Source organism: Pristiophorus japonicus, chromosome 12, assembly GCF_044704955.1.
Source record: "Pristiophorus japonicus isolate sPriJap1 chromosome 12, sPriJap1.hap1, whole genome shotgun sequence".
NCBI lineage: Eukaryota > Metazoa > Chordata > Chondrichthyes > Pristiophoridae > Pristiophorus > Pristiophorus japonicus.
Window position 1 is genome coordinate 17,019,666 of NC_091988.1, and position 25,567 is coordinate 17,045,232.

Genomic DNA, 25,567 nt, shown 5'->3' on the forward strand with positions numbered 1-25,567 from the left:
CATTTGATAAGGTTCCACATAAGACACTTAGCTAAAATTAAAGCTCATGGAACTAAAGCCAAGTTATTGAGCTGGTTAGGAGGTGGTTAGGCGGTAGAAGACAGAGAGTAGGATAGTGGGTATGTATTTGAATTGGAAGGAAGTGACTAGTAGTGTCCTACAAGGACATGTGCAAGGGCCTCAGCTATTCACTATATACTTATTAATGACTTAGATAACACAATAGAGAGCCATATAACCCAAGTTCATCGATGACACAAAGGTTGGTGGTAGTCAGGAGCATAAAATTACCAAGAGATATTGATAGATTCAGTGAGTAGGCGGAACTGTGGCTGATGGATTGCAACGCAGGTAAGTGGGAGGTCATCTATTTTGGAGCAAAAATTATTTAAATTGTGAAAAGCTTAGAACAATGGAGGTCCAAAGAGATTTAGGAGTCCGTGTATACAGATCTTTAAATTTTAAATTGTTAGGTACAAAAAGTCATCAAAAAGGAAAATGGAATGTTAGGCTTTATAACTAGAGGCTGAGGGGGCAAAATTGTCCCTTTCTAAAAGCTCCATTAGTGCCTCTAACAGAACGTTAATGAATTATTGCCCGGGAGCAGGCGGTGGAAGCGACCCACCTGGAATTGCCCCCCGAGATGCCGTGGGGGAAAAGGGTTTGTGTGCTGCCCTTACTTTTCACAGTGTGAAGGCCCCGATCTGCGTGAGAACACCAGCAGCAGGTCGGGGCCATAAACGGAGCGGCGAGCAGCGGCCTGGGAGCAGCGTGGAGGCCACTTTAGGGAGAAGCACGAGCTGTGACGGCAGTGAAGAGTGACGTCATCAAGATCCAGTCGGTAATTGGAGCATGGGTAGATACAGCAGGGGCGGTGAGAAACTGCGGAGGGATGTGATCGAGGCCCAGGAGAAACGTGAGTTCGGGGCCCAGGGACAGCACGGGCCCAGCCCACACTGCGATATGTGTGCGCACTAGGTCCGTGCAGCAGAGCATGTCTCCAGTCGGCTTGGGTAATCCTTGCCACTGGACCAAGACCCAGCTCTGTCAAGCCCGTGTGGTGGCTGGTGTGCAACGGCCACCACACGTTAAAAAAATCCACGCACAGGCATCTTCCACCCTTCAAGATGCAGTTCGGGATCTGGAATTTTAGGTCCTTCATTGTGAACTTATGCTTTTTTGCCGTTTCGAGGGACTGCCTATGATGATGATGACGTTTCACCACGGTCAGGGGTGCACATGGTGATGATATAATCGGCGTGCATGCCAACTCCTTACCGCCCTGCGCTGACATCTTTGCGCCCTCCAGGGGTAATTGCCCCACAGGACTTGAGATTGTCGTGTGGTGATGCCAACGACAGCTTCATGGGTCGAGAAGCTGTCTTGGCTGGGGCGCCCCAGCCACCCTTAAAGAGGAGAGCCTTGCGCCACGGACACCATTTTTTTTGACCGCCGGCATTGCAGTCGGCCCGACAATGGCGGACGCTGATTCGCCCGGGTCACCAGCATGCAGCCCAGCACTCCCTCTTGGGTGCTGGGCCATTGGCCCAACCTAACCGCTCCCTGGTAGCCCAGTGGGAGCTAGGAAAGCGGCTGCAGAGTTCGCAGTGGCCCTCCCCTTTAGAAGAAAGGGAGGGACGCTCTGACATCATCAGCGCCACACTTCCGTCCCTCTATCGCCCCGCAGAGGTGAATTACACCTCCGATGTCGCGCCACGGATATTTCTGAATGGCGACAGATTAGGAAAAGGGGAGGTGCAGTGAGACCTGGGTGTCATGGTACATCAGTCATTGAAAGTTAGCATACGGGTACAGCAGGCGGTGAAGAAGGCAAATGGTATGTTGGCCTTCATAGCTAGGGGATTTGAGTGTAGGAGCAGGGAGGTCTTAAAGCAGTTGTACAGGGCCTTGGTGACGCTTCACCTGGAATATTGTGTACAGTTTTGGTCTCCTAATCTGAGGAAGGACGTTCTTGCTATTGAGGGAGTGCAGCGAAGGTTCAGCAGACTGATTCCTGGGATGGCAGGACTGACATATGAGGAGAGACTGGATCAACTGGGCCTTTATACTTTGGAGTTTAGAAGGATGAGAGGGGATCTCATAGACACATATAAGATTCTGACGGGACGGGACCGGTTAGATGCGGGTAGAATGTTCACGATGTTGGGGAAGTCCAGAACCAGGGGACACAGACTTAGGATAAGGGGTAGGCCATTTCGGACTGAGATGAGGAGAAACTTCTTCACTCAGAGAGTTGTTAACCTGTGGAATTCCCTGCCGCAGAGAGTTGTTGATGTCAGTTCATTGAATATATTCAAGAGGGAGTTCGATATGGCCTTTACGGCAAAGGGGATCAAGAGGTATGGAGAGAAAGCAGGAAAGAGGTACTGAGGGAATGATCAGCCATGATCTTATTGAATGGTGGTGCATACTCGAAGGGCCGAATGGCCTACTCCTGCACCTATTTTCTATGTTTCTATATTTCTATGAAACAAAAACGAGCAGTATTTCCCGAAAGAGTCGACCTGAACCGCAGCTGCGGTAAAAAATATCGAACTGGGGTGCATGCGCCCCGTTTCACACGGGGGGAGGCAATTTCTACCCCTCTGTGTTTTCTGGGTACCTAACCCCAGACTTTGCTGATAAATAACTTTCATACAGGAAGTATTGTACATCCACTTCTACAGTTGCAACGCTACATGTACATTTTATATACTCAGCCTGTGGCTTAGTGACTCAAATGCTGGGTTTGCACTGCACTTCACTTGTAAGTCAGCTTGGCTGAGCTGACAGCACTTCACTACTGTGTCCAATGGCTGTTGGTTCTAGCCCCACATGAGCACTTGGACATATAGGGGGTTATATTGGGTTCCTGTGCGCCTGCCGTTAGCGCCTCCCGCGGCGCTAATGGGCCGTGAAATTGCATGGGCGTTTGCAGAGACGCATAACCGGCAGCACCCCGCTCCGGCGGACAGTGCCCCAGGCCACTGCGCCAGACATCGTCGCTGTGAGCTGCAACCTGTTTTCGCCCCGCAGTGGCCCAATTCAGCCCCCGAGCAGAAATTGAGCAGCGCTCCGTGAGGCCACCGTGGGCGATGTCAGCGCCAGCATCACGGATTGGGAACCGGGCTGCACTCTGCTCGCGGGGCGAATATTAAAGGGGTGGTGCGCAGCTCCAGCTCTTTCTCATGACTGAATTACCGGTCCGGTCTTCCGTTCTTTATTTTGCGGTGGCCGTGCCATGATGGTGCAGCCCAGCGCTCTGCTTCTGTGCCGGGCTGCAGCCACAGCACCCCGCTCTCCAGTGGCATAGAGCGGGCCCCTCACCCCACTGTAGTGCTCGCAGTGCGCCCTCCCCTTTAATAATAATAAAATAATAATAATAACTTTTATTTTATAGCGCCTTTAACGCCCCAAGGCGCTTCACAACAGTCTTGCAGCACGTTAGATATTGACAAGGGAGGGAGAAAAGCGGGAGAAGGAAGTATAAAAGAGGTAAAAGGCTCAAGTCTGAAGCGGCAGCCAAAATGCGCATGCAGATAGACACAGGCGAAAAAACTAAAAAGAAATTCAAATTACATTGTAAATAATACAATAAGGAGTATACAATAATAAAATCAGTATAAATGATTAATTATAATTCAACAAAATTAAATAATATATACAATTATAAATTAAGTTAAAATGAGAAAACCAGCAATTAAAGCAAATTAAATAAGTTTTTAACTTTCGTCACAATTTAATGCAAGAGAAGGGCCCTGTGCTCGCATTAGCGCTATGTGGGGAGGCCGCGTAGTGCTGCAACACTCACGCACTTATCACCTCGGCCCCAATTTTGTGCACTTACCACCCCAGCCCCAATTTCGCTGCCGGGATGGGACTTCTGTGCTGGGCGAAGGAAATCCTGCATTGCCTCGGCTATCACTCCCAAACGGGACAATACTGAATTTCGACCCCATAACCTAAGCTGATCCTCCAGTGCAGTGATAAGATGAGAAGGGGCTATTTTGAGGCGCTAACATCGCTTGGTCAGTAAGTTTAGCATCTGCCGATAATTAGCACCGGCGATCGCAATATTCAGTTTTAGCGTCCCAAGTGGGAAGTGGAGCGCTAAAACCAGCGGTGCACACTTCTCTTAGGGCAATAGCAGGGCGCTAACTTCAGAGCGATAACCAAGTTCCGGCGCAGGTCTACCAATGCGTTTGAATTCTGCAGATCCCGTGGAGTAGCGCGCCACGAGAGGTTTCAGAGATCTGAATGCCAGCTTTTTGTAGCGTGATTAGCTCCAGGCGGTAGGTCCAGCGAACGAACTGAATTTTGCTTCCGGGGCACTAACTCATTGACGCCACCATTTCAGTGGCGCTACAGGGCCAGGCGCTAAGCATTAGCACAGACGCTAAAACTGAAGTTCGCGGCCGGGCAATAAACTTGATGCGTACGGTCGATAAGGCATTAATGCGCTGTTGGCACCCCTGCCCCGGGCGCTAACAAGCGGTGCTACTCAATTGAATTTCTAGCCCGTAGTGTTAAAGTGAAGTCCTATCAAGACAGGTAGATATTAAAGCTATAATTGGAAAGTGGTAGGGTTGCTATTCTGGAAACCTAGATTATAAAGCTTGATGGATTTTAATGGCTGGGCCTCATTTTAATCAATGAAATTGGTCTCCCGCCCAAAGCTGACTAGAATGACGTCAAAGCCAACGAGAGGAAATGGGAATTGGCGCGATAGCCAGCAGCTGCTGGGTATCCAATAAACAGTCCTCTGCATAAACTAAGTGCTGGATGGGGGTGGGGAGGGGGTTCCAAAATGATGCCGGTGTGGGGAGGGTTGGGGCAAGGGAGGCCTAATGACGCCTTGCTGAGCCCAGAAGAGCACTTCTGCTTCTCCCATCCTCCAAGGAATCAACTCAAGGATTAAAAATGTTACTTAAACTTGTCGTATTCTGGCCACTCTCCTGCATCCCTTAGGGCTTCTCTGTCAGGTGTGACACCGTGCCAGCCCCCACCCACGAGGCTTCGTTAAAATCATATCGCGGTGCCAATTACATCATCGTGCCGAGACTTTACGATTTAAATCAAGCTCCCGGCTGCTTGTAAGTAAATGGACTCAGTTGATTTATTCTATCCTGTACACTATTCCCGCTCAGCAAGGGGCTTAAAGTTGATCCCAATGGCCTTGATATTAGTTCCCCACAAGGTGGGTGGTAAGAGGTGAGGGAGGGAAAGTTAAACCCTAAAAAATGGGGAACGCATCCCCAACCGGGTGCATACATGTGCCACATTTTTATGGTGATGGGTAACGTGCCGTGTGAGTGATTTGCCTTTATTGATATATTTAAATCAGGCTCACACAGTGCAATTGTGAACCTAATTTAAATTTAACGGTTGGCGTTTTGTGTTTCCCAGGGCTCGGGAAACCCGTCAGCGAAATGAAGGCGGGAGCTTCTGGCTCTAGAAGGTAAGTGCTTTTTATCGCACTCCTTGTGGGCCAGGAGGAGCAGGAGTGCCTTCAGTCTCCATTCTGCCAATTGTGGCCTCCTTCTAGCCTCCGCCACGATCGCTGACTTCCCTTTCTCCAACTCCCGATGGCCTCTCTCTATACACTTCCCTCGATTACAGCCAAACATCGCCCCCCCCCCCCCCCCCACCCACAAGCAACAACCTGCAGCCTGCCCTGTGATCTGATTGCCGGAGACCATTACCAAGTGTCATTGTGTTGTGTATGCGATAACTGTTAGACTGTGTACTGTTTAACTCCAAGACTTTGACTCTGCTTTATTAAGGCCCAAAAGTAACTAATATTCAAAATGGCTGGCCTTTTACACTTAGGCTGCACACACGTGCATACAGCCCAATGTCCTCCAACAGTGACGCCATCTAGTAGCTAGTAATCCCAAAAGTACATACATGACACACTGTAAGAACTGAACTGCTTAAACAGGACTACGTATACTAAGCTGTACATGTATTTTAAAGTCCATATTTATCAAAATAATGTTTTGAAATGAATTACATTAATGCAGCGTAATTCATTTTCATACTGTACAGGGATTCTATTTGAAACAATAAACATTAATACAACCTACTATTAATGCTGCCTGTTAATTGGATGTTGCAGATTACAGATAGTATAATGAACAGAACTGTGAGTAAAGACTGTCATTAAGTAACATTTTAAAGTAACCATTGATCAAGTTATTCTTACTCGTCAGCTAATCTAAGAAAATTGGGAGCCTAATTGACTTCGTACGGCAATTAATTTGAAACCAGTGAAAATGAGAATATTGCACTTGCTACCCACACAGTTTAAGTTAAGTCATATACAAAAGCTTGATTAAACACTGAAAACTGTCAAATTTACTTTTAATATTCTTTCAAATAATTCATTGCATTAGCCCTGATCTTCAACCTAATGAGCCACCTTCTCCATCAGTCATTGAAGGTTGGCATGCAGGTACAACAGACGGTTAAGAAAGCAAATGGCATGTTGGCCTTCATAGCGAGGGGATTTGAGTACAGGGGCAGGGAAGTGTTACTACAGTTGTACAGGGCCTTGGTGAGGCCACACCTGGAGTATTGTGTACAATTTTGGTCTCCTAACTTGAGGAAGGACATTCTTGCTGTTGAGGGAGTGCAGCGAAGGTTCACCAGACTGATTCCCGGGATGGTGGGACTGACATATCAAGAAAGATTGGATCAACTGGGCTTGTATTCACTGGAGTTCAGAAGAATGAGAGGTGATCTCATAGAAACGTTTAAAATTCTGACGGGGTTAGACAGGTTAGATGCAGGAAGAATGTTCCCAATGTTGGGGAAGTCCAGAACCAGGGGTCACAGTCTAAGGATAAGGGGTAAGCCATTTAGGACCGAGATGAGGAGAAACATCTTCACCCAGAGAGTGGTGAATCTGTGGAATTCTCTACCACAGAAAGTTGTTGAGGCCAATTCACTAAATATATTCAAAAAGGAGTTAGATGTAGTCCTTACTACTAGGGGGATCAAGGGGTATGGTGAGAAAGCAGGAATGGGGTACTGAAGTTGCATGTTCAGCCATGAACTCATTGAATGGCGGTGCAGGCTAGAAGGGCCGAATGGCCTACTCCCACACCTATTTTCTATGTTTCTATGTTTCTATCCAAGAAGTTCATTACCTTTATTCATATAATCCTCTTAATATGAACAGTAGCATACTTTGAGTCAACTGGCCGGAAGAAGTTATTGAGCCCAAGAATAAGGAAGGAAGGCAATTAACTTGCGCAGTCTAAAAGACATATAACTGGGTTAATGACTATCTGATGATGGTTTCAGCTCTTTCACGCTGTCAGACTTGGTGACTCCTTGTAGCTCAGTACCCTGATGATACCAGTAGCGAAACAAAAATAGGTATCTTTTTGAAACAGTGCAACATGGTCATTAACTCTTGGGAAACCTTGGCTTCCGACAGTTGGCAACAGTGTGCTGAAGTGAGAGGAGTGAAAGGATTTGTGCGGAGGCAGGACACAAGAGTCAGACGGATTGGCAATGTCAGAAAGGTCAACAAGAGAACCTCCAGGCAAGTGGTATATGTGAGGCTTGTTGACAATATCGATCACATATTGGCCTGCATAACTATCAATGCGCCCATCTACCATAAACCTTGGCTCCCTTCATTGTTGGCACAGTCATCCTTGAGTACAAGGGACACACTATTATAAATTGACAAGATTAATCATATTTTTTGTAACACTTGGGGGTGGAAATTGCCCCCCGCACGAAACAGGGCGCTCCCTCCCCGTTTCGATGGTTTTTACCGCAGCTAAAGTTCAGGTCGCCTCTTGAGCGACATTCGGCTCTTTGGTTTTCTTTGTTTTGATCCGGAGGTCGGTCTTAATGGGGGTGGTGACTACATGTGAGGGGCAAAGACGCGGCGGTGACAGCAACTGAGGGTTGGAAGTTGGGGACGGAGCGGAGCCACCGCCGCGATGACATCATCACAACCCCGCATCACCATGGCTCTCCCCTTCACGAAGATTTTCCAAGGGGAATCTCGCCGTTGCGGGTATAGATCGGTGGTGCGCACGGTGATGACACGCTTAAGATGGAGCGGCAGCAGCAGAGCGGTAAGGGGAGGATCAGGGCACCACCGGGAAAACTTGGGAGGGCAATTGGGCTAGCAGCGGTCATTCCACAAAAAGTCGGCAGCCACTCCACTCCGCAGCGTGGCCACTGATTTGTGGTGGTAACAGGCCTTGGAAAGGGGCAATTTCAGCCCCTTGGTTTTTAAAAGGAGAGCTAATCAAAATGAGGGCAGGCAGAGCAGACGACATGGTGCACTTGCACCTTAACGAGCTGGGTTCATATCCAGGTTGGACTAACAAAATTAAAGTCTCTTCTTGCGCTAAAGCTTAGAAATTGGATGTATCCACGAAGCAGGCAGTGTTAAGATCCAACAATGCTAAGCTGTGCCACATCAAAATGATCTATATAGCACACAAAATTTGTGCTCAGTCCTCATTAACCTGATTATAGTCTTAATTTCAGCGCTAAAACTGCTGCCTATTGGCTTAACACGCAACAGGTGAACCAATATCAGGTCCAGTCGAATTCCCAGTCATGTTTGCCACAGGTTTTATTCAGTACTTAAAGGGGAGGTATATTGATGCTGCAGCACCTCATTGTCAAGCCATTCAGAACTGTAGCTGCAAGAAGGAGGTACTGCAAAGCCATGGCGGGACGTCATCAAAGGGAGAGAGCCCGCAGAATTTCCAATGTGGTTCTTGAGGCACTGGTCATGGCTGTGGAGAGGAGACGGGCTGTCCTCTTCCCACATACTGGCAGGAAGCCCTCGCCACACACCTCATGAAGACTCTGGCAGGAGATAGCTGCCCATGTCACAGCCAGCACTGTGGTGCTAAGGTCGACTATCCAGTGCTGAAAAAAGGTTTAATGACCTCGCACGACAGGTTAAGGTGAGTGAAGGCTTTACCAAATACGATATCCCACGATCTGCACCACAAGCCTCACACACACTGCTCAATGCACCACACCTCCAGCACTTGCCTACCAACAATCTCGACCTATCACCACTCACGCCTTACAATCAGAGCTTCACTTCACCCTCACAACCATGCCACTGCTGCAACACTCATACCCACATCTCACACCTTGCACACACTGACAGCTAGGCACCTCACCCAAACACAGCACCACACTCACTCACTACTTTTTCTCTTGCAGGCCAAGGTTGGCTTAATGAGAGGGAGCAGCGGCAGATAGGCAGCGGGAAAGCTGACATCCACGACCTCAGCCAGCTGGAGGAGTGGCTGCTGGACAACAATGGTATGTTCATTCCCAATCCTTCTTTTCATGTCCCACTTCTCCCTTATCCCACAAACTTTTCTCACTTTCAAGTTGCTGGTGATGTATGCATGCACTTCTGCCTTCCCACCCCTCATCACAAGCCAACTCTCGTGCCTTTCTGCTTTCAGATACTCAACAACAAGCACCTGAACAGCCTGTCCCTGAGATGTAGCACAAGAGCAACGAGGGGAGAAGAAAAAGACAATATCACTGCATCTGTCACTCACAGACACCAGCTCACAAACTGGCACTGCGGGTGCTTTGAGTCTCGTGGAGAATCGGGATCTGCACAAGGTGAGGCTCCACAGCAGGGAATAAGTAGCTCGGGGGCTAGCTCCTGGGGGGGGGGGGCGAGTTCACGCACAGCTCCTGCTGTACGAGACTCGGATGAGGACCTCTATGGGATGGCTTTCAGAATGAGTGATGGGCATGCACACTGACTTGCTTGGTGCAATGGGAAGCCTGCCACAGAGCCTCTTAGCAATGTCAAGAAGCATGGAGAGGCCCACCTCCAACATTGCACGGGGTTCTAAGCAGAGCTCGGAACCCAGAATTTCCAGGTGAGAAATGATGGAAGACTCCCAAAGAGACTCGGACATATGGTGTGTGTGATGGGTGACATTGCAGCACAGGTGGATGCACAGACCACTCTCGCAGTCTCAACTTGATGCCACCATGCAAGCTCAGACGGCTCTCGTGCAATCTCTGCTTGCTGCCTTCGTGGCTGGATTTACCACTGTTGAGCGTGACTTGCAGGGTGCTCTAACAGATTGCTGAGGTGCTGCCCTGTGGGAGTGGCAGTGGGTCAGTGGTGCAGGACCCTGTTCCCACCACTGCCATTGCCCTTGCCGTTGTCTGTCAGCCAGACTGTTGCCGCCCATGCCGAGGTTGTGCAGTCTACAGCTGGGCCAGAGCTACTCAATGGCGACCTGCAAGGTCATCTGAAGTCTCTCCCATGGAAACTCAACAGCCTTCCACCGGCCATGCTGCAGCAATTGGTGGAGCACTTCACAGCAGCATTAGGACAGGAAAGGGCACCTGAACAACAGGCACTGAGGGAATGCACAAGAGTGATTAATTAGTTCCTATTGTAAGTGTAAATGTGTGTGAATTAATATTGGATAAATTCATTATTTTTGTCTGGAATCTTTTGTGGTGGCTCTCATTTCAGATTTGTGCCCAGGAGGACCAGCACTGAAGCACTGACCACACTCGATCAGCTCTGCTGGGCGGGCCACATTGTCTTCATGCCAGACATGAGACTCCCAAAGCAAGTATTCTACTCGGAACTCCTTCACGGCAAAAAAGCCATAGGTGGGCAGAGGAAACGTTACAAGGACACCCTCAAAGTCTCCCTGATCAAGTGCAACATCCCCACTGACACCTGGGAGTTCCTGGCCCAAGATTGCCTTAAGTGGAGGAAGTGCATCCAGGAAGGCACTGAGCACCTCGAGTCTCATCGCCGCGAGCTTGCAGAAACCAAGCACAGGCAGCGGAAAGAGCATACGGCAAACCTGTCCCAGCCTCTCTTGCCCTCAATGACAATCTGTCCCACCCATGACTGGGACTGTGGTTCTCGTATTGGACTGTTCAGCCACCTAAGAACTCATGTTAAGAGTGGAAGTAAGTCTTCCTCGATTCCAAGGGACTGCCTATGATGATGATGATATTCCATGATAAGGGATGGTCTGATGGGAATCTGCGGTTTATTCATTGGAATCAGAGTCTGATGAGGCTTTCTCGGAGAGCCCATCCAAAAGGGGGATTGGCTTCCTGCCTCCCTCTCTCCCTCCTCGTCCACTTCCTGCTCCTCCTCCTCTCCCTCGTCAACCTCCTGAGGTGGTCCCACAATCCTGACTGGAAAGGGCTGTGCCCTCATAATGGCCAAGTTGTGAAGCATGCAGCAGACCACCAAGATGCCCACCCTAGCATGTACAGGAGGGCTTCTCCCGAGCAGTCAAGTCCGCAGAATCGTTGTTTCAGTAGTCCAATACTCTACACGATTTTCCTGGTGGAAGCATGGCTCTCATTTGAGTGCTGGGCTCAAGTGTTGGTTGCAGTGGGGAATCAGGAGTCGGGTGCAAAGCGGATAGCCCTCGTCTCCGAGCAACCACCCTCGAGTTCGTTGTGGTGACTGGAAGATTGCTGGCACACCGGACTGATGCAGGATAGCGGGCATTGACCATTGCACATTGGCCAGCAAGTGCTGAGCATGGTTGCACACCAACGGCACGCTGAGTGGTAGTCTTTGCAGTTATGTAGGATTTCAGATTGTTATGACCCCCACAAAGCCACGTGGATGCAATCAGTGGCACCCGGCAATATGTGGAAGCCTGCTATCCTGGCAAATCCACATGTGCTTGTCCTGTTTCTCTGCTCAGAAGATTAAAATAGTCCCTTCTCCGAGTGTAGAGAGCCAGTGACCTTCCAGATGCAGTGATGGGTGGCGAATTGTGAGATTTTAGCTATGTCTCCTGCTCCAGAGTGGAAGGAGCTGTTTCTGAAGAAATTGAGGGCCACAGTGACATTGACTGCCATTGGGAGAGCTGTGTTCACCCTGCTCTCGGGCTGCAAGTCTGGTTGCAGGAGGTGGCAGAGCTCTGACCTCCTCCTTGGCAAAGTGTACTCTCCTAATATGCTTCTCCTCCCCTTAAGTGGATATAAGAGATGTGCTATTGGTAGAGCTGAGGTGAAGGCCTCCTGTTGAGAGCCCTCCTTGCTCTCCTCTTCCCTCTGTATGCATCATCCCATCTTCTTTGCTGCCTCTGCTCCCTCTCCTGAAGATGCTACCAACGGGGACTGCCAGTAGAGCCCCCATGACTGAGCAAGAGCTACGAGCAAAATCCTTCAAATAATAATGAAGGCATTCTCCACTTGAACAAAACTCTGTTACCTGAGAACCTTGAAAGAAGCTGCTGGAGTTGCAGAGGTTTGCACAGATAGTCAAATTGCAGCAATGTGTTCGGTACAAAGTAGTTGCTGATGATTCCTTTAAGTACCTGCTTGAGCCTCCTTCCTGCTTCTCAACATTTGCTCAGCTCATCACATAAGAAGTAGGAACAGAAGTAGGCCATACGATCCCTCGAGCCTGCTCCGCCATTCAATAAGATCATGGCTGATCTGATCATGGGATCCGCTCCACTTCCGCGCAGGCTCCCCATAATCCCTTATCCCCTTAGCGTTTAAGAAACTGTCTATTTCTGTCTTAAATTTATTCAATGTCCCAACTTCCACAGCTGAGGCAGCAAATTCCACAGATTTACAACCCTCTGCAGAAATTTCTCCATCTTTGTTTTAAATGGGCAGCCCCTTATTCTAAGATCATGCCCTCTCATTCTAGTCTCCCCATCACTGGAAACATCCTCTCTGCATCCACCTTGTCAAGCCCCCTCTTAATCTTATACGTTTCAATAAGATCACCTCTCATGCTTCTGAATTCCAATGAGTAGAAGCTCAACCTTTCCTCAAAGTCAACCCTCTCATCCCCGGAATCAACCTAGTGCACCTTCTCTGAACTGCCTCCAAAGCAAGTAAATATGGAAACCAAAACTGCACGCAGTATTCCAGGTGTGGCCTCACCAAAACCTTGTTTGGCTGTAGCAAGACTTCCCTGTCCTTGTACTCCATCCGCTTTGCAATAAAGGCCAAGATACCATTGGCTTTCCTGATCACTTGCTGCACCTGCATACTTTTCTTGTGTTTCATGTACAAGTACCCCCAGGTCCCGCTGTACTGTGGCACTTTGCAATCTTTCTCCATTTAAATAATAACCTGCTCTTAGATTTTTTTTCTGCCCAAGTGCATGACCTCACACTTTCCAACATTATACTCATCTGCTAATTTTTTTTTTCCCCACTCACTTAGCCTGTCTATGTCTTTTTGCAGATTTTTTTGTGTCCTGCTCACACATTGCTTTTTCTCCCATCTTTGTATCAACAGCAAACTTGGCTATGTTACACCCAGTCCCTGCTTGGCATGCTGGTAAGTTGAGTGGTGAACTCCAAACTCTCAAATCTGGCATCAAGTGAGCATTGTACACTTACTGATGTCCCATTCAGCATCATCTCCATGATTTTAGCAATCGCTGATATCAGCAGCACTGGCGGAAGAGCAGTGGCTGCTATTTTTTCACCCAAATTTGGTGGTAACAGGTGGCGATTAAACTCCCCTATTTCTAGGCCCAAGAGTCTTATATCAAATTAGCTTGAGCAATCAAAGCCCAGCTTTCAGTGGACACAATTCTTCATAACAACAAAACTGCTTCCACAAATTGGCACTAAGTTGGCAATCTCATTGAGAAAGGCCATAATAAAATGTGGAAAATAAAACGTGGAAAATAAAACAGGTTGGGGTTAATGCATGTTGTTGGAGCACAGGAGAAAGAATCTTACTCAGCAAGTAGCCTGCTCTTTGTGACCTGGCAGTGCTTCATGCTGGCACTGAATAAATCAAATGGAAAAGAATTTCACCCCCTACCAGTAAAATCCTTGCCACAATACGTACAAAATCCATGATAAAATCCATATGAAAATTGTGTGCTAATATTCAGAGTCCATGCTAAACTGCTGGAAGTATGAGATTATACTACATCCTCCCTCTAGTAGGCATCTTAAGGGGATAAAGATATCACTAAAGTGGAAGTAGACAGACAGATAGATGGTCATTAAAGTGGCTATTGAAGGTAGTGAATTGATCTGACATAGGTCCCGATTATAGGGCTTATCAGTATTAGGAGGTTCTGAGGAATCGGGGGTTCCTCTATCTTATGGTAGGGATTGTAATGCATTGTAAATTGACAGATTGTATGTAAAACTTGCTTATGTATATAAAGCATACTTATACACTTGCTTACAATGGGTTTTAAGAAGGGGCAGCAGCAAAGCTTGATGGTTAATGAACCATCCATTGTGTTAACCTTAATACAGACTGAGGGAAACTTACGTTCAGTACAGAATAACATCCATCAAGGACAGTGGAGAGTCAATAGTCTAGATTGTAGCAACATCTGAAGGGATGTTTGGGAACAAGAACCCTAGGAAACAAGGTTAATCAACTCATCATGAGGAACTGAGGCAAAGTTGACATCACTGAACCACACATTCCATAAGACTGACAGGTGATGGAAGATGGAAAGGTTAGAGGAACCACTCAGCCAGTCTGATAAGGGTCAACAAATCAATGTAACTTCGCTGATAGCAGTAGAACGATCGGTGGTATTATAGGAGGGTCGCACACCTCTGAAACTGTATAACTGTAGATGTAAAACTTTTGTTCTTAGAAGGTTCATCTGTGAACCCTTCCCCTGCACGTTTGAATAAAAACCGGTTGAACCGAGGTTTCGTCTGAGTGATTCCGCGGTCGCTTACGGGCGGGTGTCGATTCCTTATATCAGAGAGTCCACTTTGAAGAGAAGTCTTTTTACCCCAACAGCATCCAACATGTGGTCATACAGGTACAAGAGCTCATCTATGGTGTGCAAATTACGTGATCCCAGAAACTCCGGTGGGATCAGGATCCCATCAGCGTGAGATCACAGCTATTCATCCCCAGTGCCTCATCTGAAGATAGTTGGGAAGTTAGGAGCCAGGCTACAATTACTTGGATCCCATTTGCCAAGTAATTGTGCCTTCAATTTCCAACTGACATAACCACTAGTATGCAGGGCTTTTCCCAATCCCCTCATTCCCCTGCCACCAACATCCCTGTCTCCAGATCTAACTAATCCCAGGAAATAAGACCAAACCAAGTGCCTCAGCCCCTTGACTGATACTGCTCAAGTGCAGTCTTATCAAGAAACCTTAATGTAGCAGTGCACCACTCCACAAGCACTGTACAGTAAAAATGTACAATGGCTTCATAAAATATGTGTGAATGTAGTTTTTGAGAATTCAACTAAAAGAAAGGGGAAAATTCTTCTCATAAGCAACAGATGATGGGCTAAATTTGATTCTATATTACATCTTTTTCCTTGCACCAGTTGGCAGTGCTATGCCAGGTTAACACGATGCTGCTGTAGGTGGGGTATATTTTTGGAAAAGCATTTTATCTTAATATTAATAGCAAGCATCATGGCACAACATTGCTCTTTGGGCACGTATATAAAGCGGAGTGGTGTACTCAGTGCCACAGTGAGTATTTTATTGACCTATTATGTGGTGGTATCAAGCTATTTTAAGTGCCATGATTAATACCGCTTCTCAGCAATGTTAATCATAGCTGTCTCAAAGCCGATTTCAACTGGAAAAAATGACTGAAGGATTTTAAATTCAAAGACAGTGAGGAGAGAGAGAAAGTATACATAGAATTACATAGAATATACAGCACAAAAACAGGCGATTCGGCCTGTTATATATGTATACTTGTATTTACTCTGTACAGCCACGAGACGGCTCATCCCCTGGAGTCCCAAGGGATCCCATAATCCCTTGGGAGCACAGGTATTTAAAGAGGTTTCACAGGTTGGCGAGGACTCTGGAGACCTGCAATAAAAGACTAAGGTCACACTTTACCTTGAGCTCACAGTGTTCAGTCTGATTCTTTCTCCATACACAACAACTGGCGACGAGATACAGATAGTGAACCCAAAGATGCAGAGAACAGTTGTCATTCTGGAGAAATTCTCGGAGGGAGAGGATTGGGAAACTTTTGTGGAGCGACTCGACCAATACTTCGTGGCCAATGAGCTAGATGAGGAAGAGAGCGCTGCCAAACGAAGGGCGATCCTCCTCACCGTCTGTGGGGCACCAACGTATGGCTTCATGAAGAATCTGCTCACTCCAGCGAAATCCACGGAGAAATCGTACGACGATTTGCGCACACTGGTCCGAGAGCATTTGAACCCAAATGAAAGCGTTCTGATGGCGCGTACCGGTTCTACACCTACAAAAGGTCTGAAGGCCAGGAAGTGGAGAATTATGTCACCGAGCTAAGACGTCTTGCAGGACATTGCGAATTTGAAGGACATTTGGAGCACATGCTCAGAGACTTTTTCGTACTTGGCATTGGCCATGAAACCATACTTCACAAGCTTTTGACTGTAGAGACCCCAACCTCGAGTAAGGCCATAGCGATAGCCCAGGCGTTCATTGCCACCAGTGACAATACGAAGCAAATCTCTCAGCACACAAGTGCTGCTACAAGTACTATGAACAAAGTGATATTGTTTTCGAATCGTAATGTACAGGGCAGGTTACACATACCTGCAGCTACACGTCCGCAGATGTCTCAGAGTCCACCATCAAGAGTGATGAATGCAAGGCCATTAACACCTTGTTGGCACTGCTGGGGTGATCATCGTTTCCATTCATGCCGATTCAAATGATACATTTGCAAGGGCTGTGGAACAATGGGGCACCTCCAACAAATGTGCAGGCGAGCTGCAAAGCCTGTTAAACCTGCAAACCACCATGTTGCAGAGGAGGACAGATCCACAGAGGATCATGACAAACCAGAGCCTCAGATCGAGGAGGCAGAAGTACATGGGGTGCACGCATTCACCAAGAATTGTCCCTCAATAATGCTGAATGTTGAACTAAATGGACTCCTGGTGTCAATGGAGTTGGACACGGGCGTGAGCCAGTCCATCATGGGCAAAAAGACTTTTGAAAGGTTGTGGTGCAACAAGGCCTCAAGGCCAGTCTTAACTTCAGTTCGCACGAAACTAAGAACTTACACAAAAGAACTGATTCCTGTAATCGGCAGTGCTACTGTAAAGGTCTACTCCAATGGAGCGGTGCACAAGCTAACACTCTGGGTGGTACTGGGCGATGGTCCCACGCTGCTCAGCAGAAGCTGGCTGGGAAAGATAAGCTGGAACTGGGACGACGTCCGAGCGCTATTGCCCGCTGACGATACTTCGTGTGCCCAGGTCTTAAACAAATTTCCTTCGCTATTTGAACCAGGCATCGGGAAATTCCAAGGAGCAAAAGTGCAGATCCACTTAATTCCAGGGGCACGACCCATCCATCACAAGGCAAGAGCAGTACCGTACATGATCGAGCTAGACCGGCTACAAAGAGAGGGCATCATTTCACCAATCGAGTTCAACGAGTGGGCCAGTCCTCAAGGGAGATGGCACTGTCAGAATCTATGGTGATTACAAAGTAACTATCAATCGTTTCTCCCTGCAGGACCAATACCCACTACCAAAGGCCGATGACCTCTTTGCAACGCTGGCGGGAGGAAAGACGTTCACGAAGCTGGATCTGACTTTAGCCTACATGACGCAGGAACGCAGGAATCATCGAAGGCCCTCACCTGCATCAACACGCACAAAGGTCTTTTTGTTCATAACAAATGCCCGTTTGGAATCCGATCAGCGGCGGCGATATTCCAGAGAAACATGGAAAGCTTACTGAAGTCAGTCCCACACACCGTGGTCTTCCAGGACGACATCTGGTCACAGGTCAGAACACAGTCGAGCATCTACAGAACCTGGAGGAGGTTCTTAGTCCACTCAACCGCATGGGGCTCAGGTTAAAATGCTCGAAATGCGTTTTCCTGGCGCTTGAAGCGGAGTTTCTGGGAAGGAGGATTGCGGCGGATGGCATCAGGCCCACCAATGTGAAGACGGAAACAATCAAGAACGCACTGAGGCCACAGAACGTGACGGAGCTGCGGTCGTTTCCTGGACTCTTGAACTACTTTGGCAACTTCTTACTGGGTCTCAGCACACTGCTGGAACCACGACATATCTTGCTACGAAAAGGGGCCGAATGGGTTTGGGGCAAAAGCCAAGGAAATGCCTTTGTAAAAGCGAGAAAATTGTTATGCTCAAACAAATTGCTCGTGTTGTATGATCCATGTAAGCATTTGGTACTAGCATGTGATGCGTCGTCATATGGTGTCGGGTGTGTATTGCAACAAGTTAATGATTTCGGGAAACTGCAACCGGTTGCTTCTGCATCCAGGAGTCTGTCTAAGGCCGAGAGCGCCTACAGCATGATTGAGAAAGAAGCGTTAGCGTGTGTCTATGGGTTAAAGAAAATGCATCAATACCTGTTTGGGCTAAAATTCGAATTGGAAACTGACCATAAGCCACTTATATCCCTGTTCTCCGAGAGTAAAGGGATAAATACCATCACATCGGCCCACAGCCAGAGATGGGCGCTCACGTTGTCCGCATACAACTACGCCATCCGCCACAGGCCAGGCAGAGAAAACTGTGCCGATGCTCTCAGTAGGCTGCCATTGCCCACCACAGGGGTGGAAATGGCGCAGCCCGCAGATCTAGCCATGGTTATGGAAGCATTTGAGAGTAAGCAATCACCTGTCACTGCCCGGTAGATCAAAACCTGGACAAGCCAGGACCCCTTATTATCTCTCGTCAAAAGCTGTGTGCTTCACGGGAGCTGGTCCAATGTCCCAGTGGAAATCCAGGAAGAGAAAAAGCTGTTCCAGTGGCACAAAGATGAAATGTCTATACAGGCAGACTGCCTTCTGTGGTTCAATAGAGTAGTGGTCCCCAAGAAGGGCAGAGACACCTTCTTCAATGACCTCCACAGTACCCACCCAGGCATCGTAGTGATGAAGGCGATAGCCAGATCCCACGTGTGGTGGCCCGGTATCGATGCGGACTTATAGAGTCCTGCGTTCACAGATGTAATACATGCTCGCAATTAAGCAATGTATCCAGGGAGGCGCCGTTAAGTTTATGGTCTTGACCTTCCAAACCGTGGTCCAGGGTACACGTCGACTATGCAGGCCCGTTCCTGGGTAAAATATTCCTTGTGGTTGTAGACACGTACTCCAAGTGGATTGAATGTGAGATAATGTCGGCTAGCACATCTGCTGCCACCACTGAAAGCCTGCGGGCCATGTTTGCCACACACGGCCTACCCGAAGTCCTGGTGAGTGACAACGGGCCTTGTTTTACCAGTGCTGAGTTCAAAGAATTCATGACCCGTAACAGGATCAAACATGTCACATCTGTCCCGTTTAAACCAGCATCCAATGGTCAGGCAGAGAGAGCAGTGCAAACCATCAAGCAAAGCTTGAAGAGGGTAACTGAAGGCTCACTGCAGACTTGCCTATCCCGAGTCCTGCTTAGCTACCGCGCAAGACCCCACTCATTCACTGGGATCCCACCTGCTGAACTGCTCATGAAAAGAACACTTAAGACAAGGCTCTCGTTACTTCACCCTGATTTACATGAACAGTTAGAGAGCAGACGGCTTCAACAAAGTGCATACCATGACAGCGCAAATGTGCCACGCGAGATTGAAATCAATGATCCTGTATTTGTATTAAATTATGGACAAGGTCCCAAGTGGCTTCGCGGCACTATTGTGGCAAAAGAGGGGAGCAGGGTGCTTCGGGTCAAACTTTCAAATGGACTCATTCACCGGAAACACTTGGACCAAATCAAACTCAGATTCATGGACTATCCTGAGCAACCCACCTTGGACCCTACCTTTTTTAATTCCCCAACATACACACCTGTGACAACCGGCACCACGCTTGACACGAAGCAGAACCCATCATCCATAGCAGCCCAGCAGATTTATAATTTTTGATTTTATGACAATCTTTTTTTCTGGTGCCAGCCCACAAATTGTCAGGTTTATTGAATTCAATTTCAAAACCTGACATGAAAGTTATTTATAAAGGAACAGCTTAGCATTAGATTGACTATTATTATTTTTCTTTCCATTCAAGAAGTTAGATAATGGACTTTCTACTCTAAATATATAACTATTATATCACCGATAAATTATTTGCTTCTTCATTGTTCAATAAATGTAATTATTACCTTACACTTGAAACGAGCCCTGATGCTCTATCACTTTCAAAGACTGGAGTGATCCGCTGGTTAGGATAAATTCCAGTAGCTCAAAAATAATTAGCAACAGGGCATGCTGTTCGTTATCTCAGGTGCATTACTAATAGCTTACCTAGATCTCAAGGCTAGGATATACACTCTCAAAGATATGGAGAGCCAGGACCTACACATGAAAGTGACCTAAAATAATCTAAATAAGAAGTTAATGGTGTTTGAACTTCCACATTCATATTAAACGGACACTATTTTAGCTGAACCAAGTAACTAGAATTTTAAAGGAAAGTAATAGGCCAGTGGTGTAACTTTCCCTAGTTGTGTGTTCATCTATACATAGGTTTAGTATTGTTTTAATCTCATAGGATTAAAGTTTTTGGTTTCTTTAGCACTCCTTATGGCCTTATCAACTTGTGTTCCTACTTTTAGCAATTTATGTAGCCTTCTTCATTTCTTCTACTGTTGTCATTTCTTCTTTGTTAGCCTCATCGGTGAATACTGAGGCAAAATATCTTTGCAGTATCCCTGCCATTTCAGTATCACCTTGTGATTTTAAATAGATAATTAACATCTTTCCTAAACCATCCTTTCCTTTATTGTGTGTGTGCTTTGAGCACGTCTTCTTTAGATTCAATCTTAAGCCCACCTCTGTATTTATCCATTACACCTCATTCTTGGCTAGTTTGTTCTTACTTTAGTGGAATATATTTCTCCTGAACTTTTTCCTTTAAATATTGTCAATAGTTGTGCGATCTCTTTATCCAGTTTACCTACCTTAGCTCCATCCGAATTCCCTCATAGTTAGCTTTTTTCCAATCTATTACTTTGGATTTTGTACTATATATACATCTCTCTCAATCTTTATCTTAAACCTTATTGTATTGTGATCACTACTCACTAGATCACTTACTTCTCTTATCTCATCTGCTCCGGTTCATTTCCCATTACTAGGTTAGCATTGTTGCCTCTCTTGTTGGGTTTCTTGCATATTGGGCAGAAAGGAGTCATTTACATATTGAAAACTCTATCCCCATTTTTCACTTTCACTCCCTCATCCTGTCAATTCATTTGGAGGTAGTCATCCCTGATTAAAGACAATTAAGGTCAACAATTTCTTAAAGCTATACCACCTCGCTTTGGTCATTCTGACATTTTATATAATGGGCTAAACTTTCCTTTCATTTTCGGCGGGCTCTCGGCGATTTTCCCGGCGGTACAGCTGTTTTTCCGCTTGGCGAAAGTTTCCCCTTTTGTTTTTCAATGTTATCGCCCAAATCTGAAAACGCCCGCCGGGATCAAACCGCCGAGAAAATCGCCAGGGTGTAAGTTTTGTCTCAATGGAAGCCCGTCCGGATCGCCAAGGGAACCGCCCTGTAAAAGCTGCTTAAACAGGGCAGTAGGTGAGTACTCTGCAAAGAAAGGTAAGTTAAAGTTTCTTTTTATAAATTATTTTAAATGGCGATTAGGTGTAAAAGTGACTTGGGAATTTTTTTTTAACCTTTTATTTTTTTTTGTGAAATTTTTTTTTAAAGTTTTCCCCCTTCCCAACCGCAGCCTCAGACTAAATTTTTCTAAAACCACCCGTTTTACTTAGTTTCCCCTTAACTGCTGAGAAAACTGCCGAGAATAATGGTGCAGGACCCATTTTCTCGCCAGGCGATTAGTTTTAATGTAAAAGTGGAAATTTTTGCCAGCATTACTTACCAAACGTTAGTGTTTTTTCTGGGCGGGCATTCGGGCGTTGAGAGGCTCTCGGGAAAGTCTAGCCCAAAGTCTTAAAGTTGTATCCCTATCACGGATACAGAGCTCTCAAAAGCCTATAGTTTACATGTCATCCCGCTATCATTTGGTTACATAGCCCCCACCAGCAAAGAGCCAGGGGCTTGAACGATTTCTGTCATAAGGCATGACATTCGGGAGCGGGCATCCACATTCCCATGTGTAACCCGGGCATTCTTTTCCTTATTCGCTGCATCCACTTAAAGGGGCATGATCTGTTACCAGGTGGAATGTTCTCCCTAATAAATAGTACTTTCGTGTCTCCAATGCCCACTTGATCACTAAATATCCTTCTTGACTACAGCTTATTTGCATTGCTTTTTTTCTATCTAGAGATGTCTGCTCAACATGTGTTTATTGGCCAGATCTAACACGAGTCGTCGAAAGGATTTTGGAACCAATAGTTATTCTATCTCTATTTTGGAAGTAACTGGGAAGGTCAGACTGGATTGGCGGCTGCCAAGGTCATGGCACTACCGGAATCAGTCAGCACAGTGACCTCTTTAACGTTTAACTTTATGGGTTTTAAAAAGGTGACCTCCACATGGCTCACAGTTTGCACGATGCCAATCAGACAATCCTTCCCAGAGGCTGGGTTCTGGTTTCCCAGACCGCAGTCAATAGGTTCTCAATGTTAGATCATCACCTTGCAATATACCTCAACCCAGTACAACGATAAAAACTTAACACATTTTTAAACTTTGTATCAAAGGGGTTACAATGTCCGTTCACAGCTTCTAGCTGCACTTAGAACACATCTTCTCCCAAACAGTTTTACCAGGATCGCCGCGTTTCTTCGGGCTGGGGGGGTGTCTTAGGGTCCTGGAGATGACATCTCCTCAATCGCAAGCCAGTTCCTCCATCATCAGATGTCGCTTTGCTACTGCCACCAACTCCTGGGTGTCTGCCAGCTCTGCTGCTTCAACCCATCTCCAAACGTTCGGGCAGGAGCTGGGGGCGTTTGAGCTTGGCGGAACCTGTCCATGACAACCAGCTCCATAATCTTTGCTGGGTGATTTGTCTTGGGCTGCAGCCATCGTTGTGCCAGGTGTCTCGGGTTGTACATCTGCGATCTTAGAAGCTCCCACACCTCGAGCTCTCACCATGGGGTTACTCCAGTACGGGCCAGGATTTCTTCCTTCAGCTTGTGGTAATCACCAGTTCCAAATCAAAGTATGCCTTTTCAGCATCTCCTACCCGTTCAGCCACCTAAGGACTCATTTTAAGAGTGGAAGCAAGTCTTCCTTGATTCCAAGGGACTGCCTATGATGATGATGACGATCAAAAAAGTACCACAAACTCTGCCTACTTTTGGCCACTTTTCTCAATTGTTCGAAGGCCAGAGGATTCGCCTCCACATCGTCGTCCGGAGTCTTTTGCAGGACCAAGCTAGGCCAGTTGGCTGCAGATTTGTCACCCTGCATCCTCCCGACACCATTCTCTGCATCAAATTCTGGATCCCGGCCTCAGTTCATTCCGCTTTCACCAGCGTGAGTTTCTTGTTGGAGATGCAGAATCTTGTTAGTCTGCTCCTGTTGTGCCAATGTGACCTGCATGAATGCACGCAGCATTTCCTCCATGATGATGGGCCTTGGCCTTTCTCAGCGTGCTAAAATCCCATTACTAACACCATGGACTGGATTTTGCAAGGGGGTCAGCGGGCATGATTGTTGGCAGAGCGGGTGGGAAAGTGTTTTTTTCCACAGTGGGTCAGGACCCCGCAGTCAACCCGCCGCCATATGCATTTACCAAATGTTGGGTCTGTCCGCACTGAGCAGACCTGACACGCACTGATGGGGGAGACAATTAAAACCATTAGTGGCTTGTATCTGACCACTTCTCAATGGTTTTTCCCAGCTTTTTGAATTTAACAGGCCACGCACTGGTTTCCTACTGTGCCTAGACCTCGTCTGTGAATCTGAAGCGGAAGGTCAGTGGCCATTGAATCAGCTGATGAGTTTACAGCTTCAAATGTCAAGATAAAGCGCCCAGCAGATTGAGAAATGTTTCCTTAACCACTAGCTTCTCTAAACTGCAATTCCACTACAGATTCAGAATGCTGCAAGTCTGTACGCAATTCTCCATCCAATCTGACCTCATTACTGCTCCCACCATTGACAGATCATTTCTGTCATATCTACTTCACCTGTGTACGGGAGGACGAAAACCCTTCATTTTACCCAGATGGAAAAGAGCTGTAGGATCTGTCTGTGCTGCAATAAAACAGCAGGCCAGTGTCCTGGAAGGAACAGGGAACCCAGAACCAGATGTGGATTGAAACCGAGATGGCGTGGCCTTGGCAGGGCAGTGATTGGATGGGGGAGGACACCGGAGGGCCAATGGTGGGACAGAGTCAGCCCGAAGCAAGGGACTCAAAGCCAATGGGAGTGCCCCTGCTCGAAAACTTGGGACTGACTCATAGAAACATAGAAACATAGAAAATAGGTGCAGGAGTAGGCCATTCGGCCCTTCGAGCCGACACCGCCATTCAATGAGTTCATGGCTGAACATGCAACTTCAGTACCCCATTCCTGCTTTCTCGCCATACCCCTTGATCCCCCGAGTAGTAAGGACTACATCTAACTCCTTTTTGAATATATTTAGTGAATTGGCCTCAACAACTTTCTGTGGTAGAGAATTCCACAGATTCAACACTCTCTGGGTGAAGAAGTTTCTCCTCATCTCGGTCCTAAATAGCTTACCCCTTATCCTTAGACTGTGACCCCTGGTTCTGGACTTCCCCAACATTGGGAACATTCTTCCTGCATCTAACCTGTCTGAACCCATCAGAATTTTAAACGTTTCTATGAGGTCCCCTCTCATTCTTCTGAACTCCAGTGAATACAAGCCCAGTTGTTCCAGCCTTTCTTGATATGTCAGTCCCTCCATCCCGGGAATCAGTCTGGTGAACCTTCGCTGCACTCCCTCAATAGCAAGAATGTCCTTCCTCAAGTTAGGAGACCAAAATTGTACACAATACTCCAGGTGTGGCCTCACCAAGGCCCTGTACAACTGTAGTAACACTTCCCTGCCCCTGTACTCAAATCCCCTCGCTATGAAGGCCAACATGCCATTTGCCTTCTTAACCGTCTGCTGTACCTGCATGCCAACCTTCAATGACTGATGTACCATGACACCCAGGTCTCGTTGCACCTCCCCTTTTCCTAATCTGTCACCATTCAGATAATAGTCTGTCTCTCTGTTTTTACAACCAAAGTGGATAACCTCACATTTATCCACATTATACTTCATCTGCCATGCATTTTCCCACTCACCTAACCTATCCAAGTCACTCTGCAGCCTCATAGCATCCTCCTCGCAGCTCACACTGCCACCCAACTTAGTGTCATCCGCAAATTTGGAGATACTACATTTAATCCCCTCGTCTAAATCATTAATGTACAGTGTAAACAGCTGGGGCCCCAGCACAAAATCTTGCGGTACCCCACTAGTCACTGCCTGCCATTCCGAAAAGTACCCATTTACTCCTACCTGTCCTGTCTGTCAACCAGTTCTCAATCCACGTCAGCACACTACCCCAATCCCATGTGCTTTAACTTTGCACATTAATCTCTTGTGTGGGACCTTGTCGAAAGCCTTCTGAAAATCCAAATACACCACATCAACTGGTTCCCACTTGTCCACTCTACTGGAAACATCCTCAAAAAATTCCAG